Here is an 8,120-nt window from a genome sequence, read left to right on the forward strand (position 1 = left end):
AAGAATACACTTTACGGGTGTTAATCGAGCTTGATCGCCGCTATCAGATGAAGATGCGCTGCTTACGTCCTCCTCCATGTTTACATGTGCGTAGTGATATTGGCTTGATTTCGGCTGGGACCTACTTACATTTTCTATGCTGATTGGTTGAAAATCAATCTCAACAGTTTTATATGTCTCAATACGCAGTCAATATAGTGCGCCAATAAATTACAATTTCTCATTAACTGCAGGATAATGCGTGGAGAACTTTTTGCTTGGATACCTTTTATTTACGTTGAACATATTGAGCAAAAGAAAAAGTAGTGCCCCGTTTGTCGTAACGAAACTGAACGATACAGCTCACGTACAGCGGCCTAAGAGTCAGACAATAATGGAGAGACTCAAGAAGTGACAACATGTAGAATGCAACAGTACATTTCTGAATGGTTAGTTGATGAATTTAGGTAGCTTATGTGTCATCTTCTATTCATTGATTAGCATTTTTTAAGGACTTCAACATTACACACTAACTAAAGTTAAAAAAGTGAAATCATAATCAACCACCCCTTCAAGCGTGTGACGGAAATGTCTCGCCCCTTACCATATTTGGAACATCAGCTCCAGAAGCAATAATGGCAGGTGATCATGTCAGAACTACCTTATCAATTCAAGCTCGATTCTGATCCGGAAAATGCAGATGTCCAAGATGAGCGATCATCTTTGCATGGCGGCGCTGGCGGCAACAATAATACAGCGAGAACAAAAGTTACGACATTGTTTCTACTCAGACAATTCATGGGACCATATCATCTGAACATATTTCCAAATGAAATAACCCTTTAAAGGCCCATAATAAAAGAGATGTCTGTTTTAAATGAATTTCTTGAAAACAATGTCTAAACCCTCCTCAAGTGCTTTTCATCCAAACAGTATGAAGATCTTACATATGATGATTATCATCAAAAACTAATTAAATCTGTTCTGTTATAGTTCAGTTCAGCAGGAGAGATCAGAACCCGAGCCCAGCTGTGTGTCTTTGAGGAGTGACGGGTCTATGGGTCTTCCAATACATTTTAAGAATGACGATACACAGACTGATCTCAGGTAGGCTACAACATTTCTTAAAGACATTTAAATATTTTAATGAAAGAGATTTTTGAATAGTCAGTAGCAAATTCTTAAAATATGAAAACATACTTACAGGCTGTGTGTGAGTCAGAAGCGCCAGAATGTACATGCAAATATGGAATTGCCCCACTTTTTAGAATCAGCTTTGTGTTTGTGCACAGCCTGCCTTGTACTCTCGCAGGTTCTGGAAACAGTCCTCCGAAAATTGTGCAGCACACAGTCGAATATTTTAGTTGTACTGTTCTGGAACAGTTGTAAATAAAGTTTAAGCATTGTTTTCTAATTGTGTCCTCTTTTGGAAGGCCAAACTCATTTAGTTTGGCTTTCACAGCGAAAAACACAGTGTCTCTACGACATGGCGGCGCTGGCGGCAACAATAATACAGCGAGAACAAAAGTTACGCCTTCTTTCTTTGCGTATAAATTTATTTATGAAACTCTGCCCCCACTCTCTGACCTAGATTTGTTGGGGCGTGTTTGAAAGAAGAGTTTTAGGAAGGCGTGGCTAACCTGCTCTGTCCAGTCTGTCGGTCTCCGTGTCCTCTTTGCTTCGCGATTTTTCTGTGCGTGAGAAAATGGATGTGTGGCGTGAGAGCGTGTGAAAAGTGTCAATTGCGTGAGTCTCACGGTGAATGCATGAGAGTTGGCAGCTTATAGCTTACAGCTTATAGTCTGTTATTATATTCTGGCTTAATTCTATTTGTTATTCAGATTTTACCTCAAATATTACCTTTGAATTGGAACAACATAATGAGAAGTAATTAGAATGTTAATGCTACACTAGAAATTTTCTTGATAATCTTATAATGTTTACTGTCCCTAGATAGCAACTTCAGGTATATCACACATTTCAAACTGGTTTATTTTGTATTTCAAGTGGTAATTCGGCATTTTTGGGTTTATATGATAAACAGGTTTGAAAGTGCAAAATTCCCTATGGTTTCCCTTTTTTTTTAAATGGGCACCTTTAGCATAATTTTTCTCAAAAACTGCAAGGTTGTGTGTGGAGAACTTTTTCCTAAGGAATCTCTATATATTTCTGATGTTAAATATAAAAAAAAGTAGGTAGTGCCCCACTTGGTGGAACGAAACCCTATTTCTAGGCCTCTTTTAGGCTACCGACAGCGGCCTACTGCCATTATTGCTTCTGGAGCTGATGTTCCAAATATGGTAAGGGGCGAGACATTTCCGTCACACGCTTGAAGGGGTGGTTGATTATGATTTCACTTTTTTAACTTTAGTTAGTGTGTAATGTTGAAGTCCTTAAAAAATGCTAATCAATGAATAGAAGATAACACATAAGCTACCTAAATTCATCAACTAACCATTCAGAAATGTACTGTTGCATTCTACATGTTGTCACTTCTTGAGTCTCTCCATTATTGTCTGACTCTGGTTTGAACATAAACATTGACATTTTCAGTGCATGTCTGTGTGAGGTAAAAGGATAAAATATCTGTGGGGTATTTTGAGCTAAAACTTCACATACACACACTGGGGACATCAAAGATTTATTTTACATCTTGTGAAAAGAGCATTATACCACCCCTTTAAGGTTATTGCGCCAATCACAATGTACTGGCTAGCTGGCCAATCAGAGCACGCCGCGCTTTTCAGAACGATGAGCTTTGTAAAAATCAACGCATTTCAGAAAGGCGGGGCATAGAGAAGCAACAATAATGTACAGTATGTGTAGAATAATGAGTTTGTTTGTTTTTTAACCTAAAACCGCATAAACACATTGCATTACACCAAATACACAAAATAATGTTCTTTTTAGAACCGTCATATGACCCCTTTAATTGTATTACATTGATACCATCTGTTGGTCATTTTTGGAGGAGTCATTTTGGAGGAGGTTATAATGGGTTTGAGGTCAGAATATAGAATAGGGTATTTTTTTGAGCTCTGAATATACATGTAAGGCCACAGCAGCACTGCTGCACATTACCTGCAATTCCACAACGCCCAGGTACAAACAAAAAGGACTGCAGTCCATTTAAAATGACCACAAAAGCTGGGTGTTTCAAATATTATAAGCATCTCTTTCAATAAAATGCTATTTATCTGATTCCAAGCCATGAAATTGGAACACTCATAGATATGTCTCTCTTGCATCAGGTGAAGACAATGTCTATTATGAATATCATACATACAAAATACAAAACACCATAATATTAAAATGTTAATCATGTCTTTAAGAAATGTTGTAGCCTACCTGAGATCAGTCTGTGTATTGTCATTCTTAAAATGTATTGGAAGACCCATAGACCCGTCACTCCTCAAAGACACACAGCTGGGCGCTGGTTCTGATCTCTCCTGCTGAACTGAACTATAACAGAACAGATTTAATTAGTTTTTGATGATAATCATCATATGTAAGATCTTCATACTGTTTGGATGAAAAGCACTTGAGGAGGGTTTAGACATTGTTTTCAAGAAATTCATTTAAAACAGACATCTCTTTTATTATGGGTCTATAAAGGGTTATTTAATGTATTCATTTAAAGTACCTGCAAACTGGAGAAAAATCTTCATCTCTGGATGTTTGTCTGTCATCCATGATGAAGCTGAACAGTTGAAACAGTCTGATCTCCACTGACACTGGATGTAAATGACGAACAAACACAAAACTAAAGTAATTAAACTTAATTAAACATCTTTATCAATGATCTGATCATGAGAGTTGGAGGTAAATAGATAATGACATCGATGCGTTCACTCAAAAAAGTAATTTGAAAAATCATCACATAGCCTAACTTACAGCACGATACACAAAAGAAACCCCGTTCCTTTACTACAGGATGAAAAATGTCAAACACGTCCTTTCAGAAAAAAAGTATTAATGTGGACGTCGCCTGTAAAGGGCCTCAAGACATAAAAAGTCCCCTTGATCCAAATTTAGTCTAGATATCCAACCGATTCACAAACTCCTCCATCTTTTCCATCAAGTAGCTAGTACACACATTCCTGTCTACGGTTTTATAAAAGTTTCCTTTGAAATACTTACTAATATTTTGTATCGGAACTTAGGAATCGACTGTCTGATTACATGGCGAAACATCAGCTTCCCTTTCAAGGGAACTCGAGCTGCGTCGAGACGCGGTGGGAACGCCCTCCGTGATTGCGTCGTGAAGCACGTGTATAACCAGTCCAATGGAAAGACGAGACGTAATAGGCGGGTGACGTCATTGACCAATGCTCGATGCAGAGTCAAATGGGAGGAGCTAGAGTTCTAGCTCACCCTTGCTGGATCTAGTGCGAGTTCAACCGTGATGGAGGAAGGACAAGTTTGTTTTGATGCGCAAGATGCTGGCATACATCATATTGTATTTTTCTCTAATATTTGTCATGATTATGATTAAATATTTATCGTTTCTGTGACAAACGCGTAAACACCTAATAAGAACATTGCTCACACTGTGTGTGTGTTTCTAAAAACGGTTGAAACGTATCTATGTAGCCTATTATTTTATCTTTATAACGGTTTCGTTGTTTTCCTCACTTTTAAAGGTGAACTCGGCAACTCTAGCGAACTCTAGTCACTTCTTCGCTGATTTTTCCTTTTGTTGTCGCATGTTTTCCCCACGAGCTCCCCCTACAGCTGTGGGGGGGCGTATATTTCATAACACGGTCGTAAAAAAACTCACTTGCGGCGGCCTCCTCCCCCTCTCTACCGCTGCTCATGTGCATTTGTTTTGATCGGAGCAAGCCAACTGTATCGTGTGGAGCTATGTCTACCGAGGTGGGTCATCTGGTAATACATCATACATGCGTGTGTGTTTATGTCGAATTGCCGTAAAGCAATTTGTGTTTCGCGCTCGTTCTCGCTTCTCACGAGACTTCCAATTTCTATCTTGCCGGGACGGTAGTCCCCAAGTTGCAAGGTTGGTTTTCCAGCGGGGAAAGTCACCAATATCACCAGAACAGGTTGTTTAACCATCCAAATGAATTCTAGACAGTTTTATTAAGTTAAAAAAGTTACCAAGTTCTCCTTTAAAGCTGCTTTGGACAAAAGCATCTGCTATGATTATGTAAATTACTAGACTTAAAAGGCAATGTGAAAGCTTAGATAGTGCACCCCTATTTATTTTTTGTCCACCGCATTTACGTGTGTGTTATTTGTGAATTAATCTAAATCATCTGATTAATTTATGCAATAAAAAATAAGACTAGGTACCTAATCTGCCCTTTTTGTAGAAGTAAAAGCATACTCCAACAGGCCAGTTATTTAATTATTATTATTTTTAATTATATGTAGTTATTTAGAAGTTATTAATTATATGTAGTTATTTTAAACTAATTAAACTAAAGAAATAAGAAATTAAAATTTCTCAAATAAAAATTTATATTTACTGTACCAAACACCACTTTCAATACACAATAGTCACCATACTTTATTAAACAACACTTTATTGGAGGACAAAGCATAAAGTTGATAAAGTAGCATAAAGAAAAATGAGATTCAAGATAAATAAAAATGTGTCTTCAAAAATACGTCAACATCATATGAATCCATTCACAGCTGCTGAAGCCACAAAACGAGTGCCAGAGAATCATATTCAGTCACCTACAGAAAACAGATTTGATATTGTGTTGGAAAATAATGATTCATTATCACAGCTAAACTGGTTTCTTGCTCTTCCCTGTACGTCCCTATCAGGTTCGTGTTCTTCTTCCTCGTCTAAACAGTTTGTTCAGTTGAAGAACAGAAGATGTGATCACTGATGTGGTGTAGCTTTTTCTCAACCAGAGGAAGAAGTTTCAACATCCCATTGTCAGGCGTTCTCCAGTGCTGGTCTGAAAGTAAAACAAAAAACACAAACCATTCAAATGAAGTTGTTTAATGGACAGTCAGGTCAGCTTATGTTCTGCGTTATTTAAAGCAGTGATGGTTTACTCTGGCCCTCAGCGTTGTAACGTAAACGACTCTGGGTCAATGCGAATTAGCTCAAGAATATAGGGAATTTGGGAAATATTACTAATCATAACTCATGGTCATAATTCATAAATCGCATATACATTAGGCTACTTTATTCATTTTCGGAAATACCTCGTTCTGTAACTGATCTCGACATCAGTCATTCGTCCAGCGAATAAATGTAAGATTATCAGTTAAGAAGGAGTTTTCCTGTTTACAAACTCCAAGAAAGTTTATCTTCTGGCCACGAACATAACTTCCTGAGTTTATGAATTAAAACTACTCAAGGTAGTCGATATCGAGCTTGTAGCTTAGATCTTTTAGTTTCATTGACTTACAAGGTGGGTTTTCAAACACAGAGACAGTTAAAGTATAAATGAATTTTTAATAAATGTACACTAGAGAGATTATATGAGCTACAATATAAACGTACGTAAAAATGCAAACAGTAAAACAGACAACATTTAACCAAACAAAACATCGCATGGTCAGAATAAATGAAAGAAAGAAAGAAAGAAAGAAAGAAAGAAAGAAAGAAAGAAAGAAAGAAAGACAGAAAGACAGAAAGACAGAGAGAAGAGATAGAGGGTAACTTAATTCACAGACCTAAGAACTGGACACCTGAAATCAGCGTTTAGAGAGTTACGTTACTTGCAAGATTCTGTGCTCTTTCAGTGCGGTGCTGAAGAGGCGTGTGTGCGCGTGTCCGGCTGGTTTGCGTCTAGCTTCGTCTTTTGGGTCGTTTCGCAAGACGATGTAAAGGCTCACTTGAATTTAACGTTACCGAGAAAGTTCAGATCATTTCCCTTGTGGAAGGGAAAGGCGTGTAGGAACTTAGTTGCAAAAATAACGGCAGCTTCTACATGACGCGGGCATGCGTCCAGAGGAGAAGCCAAGGCCTGTCCCGCTGGTTGCGTTGGGAAGCGCTGCGCGTGGAGGAGAAGGTCAGAAGAGGGTTGAGTTGCGTTGAGAGTTGAGAGAGAGTTTAAACTGAAGGTTCGGACTTTTAACAGTGTCTCGTGTACGCCTCCTTTTGCGTGAAGGGCAAATCATCTGTCGAGATTTTTCGAGCGGGAAGATTCCTTTGTCCGGTTAGACACGCCCACTCGAATGAGTCATGATTGACTTTAACTTGAGAGGGTTTTTCTCCAGACATATGAACTGTATAAAACAATGCGCATCACTGAATTCTGCTATCGGAATTCAACTCCGTTAGCTGGAGAGGATTACAGAGATATCAAAAATAGAATATAGACGTTGTAGCAATGCAAAGATACATTATTATGCATTAGTATAGGCATTTGCAGTTCTATTAATGTTACAAATAGGACATATGCTTTCCTATGGTTTACACACACCTCTTAACACACAAATATATATATTTAGTACATTTAAGAGTGACTTTATGGGTAAAAGTCCTTTTCTGTAGGGGGTTTCTGTTTCAAAGTCCAGAGTGTGTTTGTGTGTGTGTGTTGGAATGTTGCGCACCCGTGGTCTCCTTTGCATAGGGCTGAATGAGCTTGGTGGTCAACTTTTATGACCTGCCAATGAGATCGGGTTACGGGATGCGATTCTACTGGGAGAACATTCTTCAAAAATACATTTCAGAGCCAAACACTCGAAGATCATAACTATATGATCAAAACAACATTAATCACATATGCATACAGGAAGTTCAGATACAAGTCTGAGTTACATACATTAAAGGATGTTAAGTTAAACACAAAGGATGTGTGTGTGTGTGTGTGTGTGTGTGTGTGTGTGTGTGTGTGTGTGTGTGTGTGTGTGTGTGTGTGTGTGTGTGTGTGGAGTATCTGGAATGTCACGAGTCTATAAAAGTCACAGGGAGTCCATGCTGAAATGGGGGTTTTAGAGGGGATTCTCCAAAACAGGGTTCCCTATGTGACTCAAATATCCCTCTGGGGAGCCACAAAGATGCAATTTTGACCGTTCAAGCAGACTGAGGCACCATGAATAAACTCGTTGTCTAAGGAGACAACGAAGGATGTGTTTGGAGATCAGGATTTACTAATTTGAACAGCATGTGACCGCATGTCATAGTCATTGTCATTACAAGGTAATAGTGTATA

General features: G+C 38.4%; 1 long non-coding RNA gene across 1 annotated transcript; it reads right to left on the bottom strand.

The window, feature by feature from the left end:
- Positions 1-315: 315 nt before the first annotated feature.
- On the bottom strand, positions 316-4,216 carry LOC309491645. Its single transcript, XR_014203225.1, has 3 exons — positions 4,120-4,216; positions 3,623-3,713; positions 316-963 (listed from the first exon to the last, which is right to left on the bottom strand). It is a non-coding gene; the product is annotated as an uncharacterized lncRNA (long non-coding RNA).
- Between the last annotated feature and the right edge of the window lie 3,904 nt (positions 4,217-8,120).

The sequence above is a fragment of the Leuciscus leuciscus genome (assembly GCF_965113295.1).
Source record: "Leuciscus leuciscus genome assembly, contig: HAP1_SCAFFOLD_399, whole genome shotgun sequence".
NCBI lineage: Eukaryota > Metazoa > Chordata > Actinopteri > Cypriniformes > Leuciscidae > Leuciscus > Leuciscus leuciscus.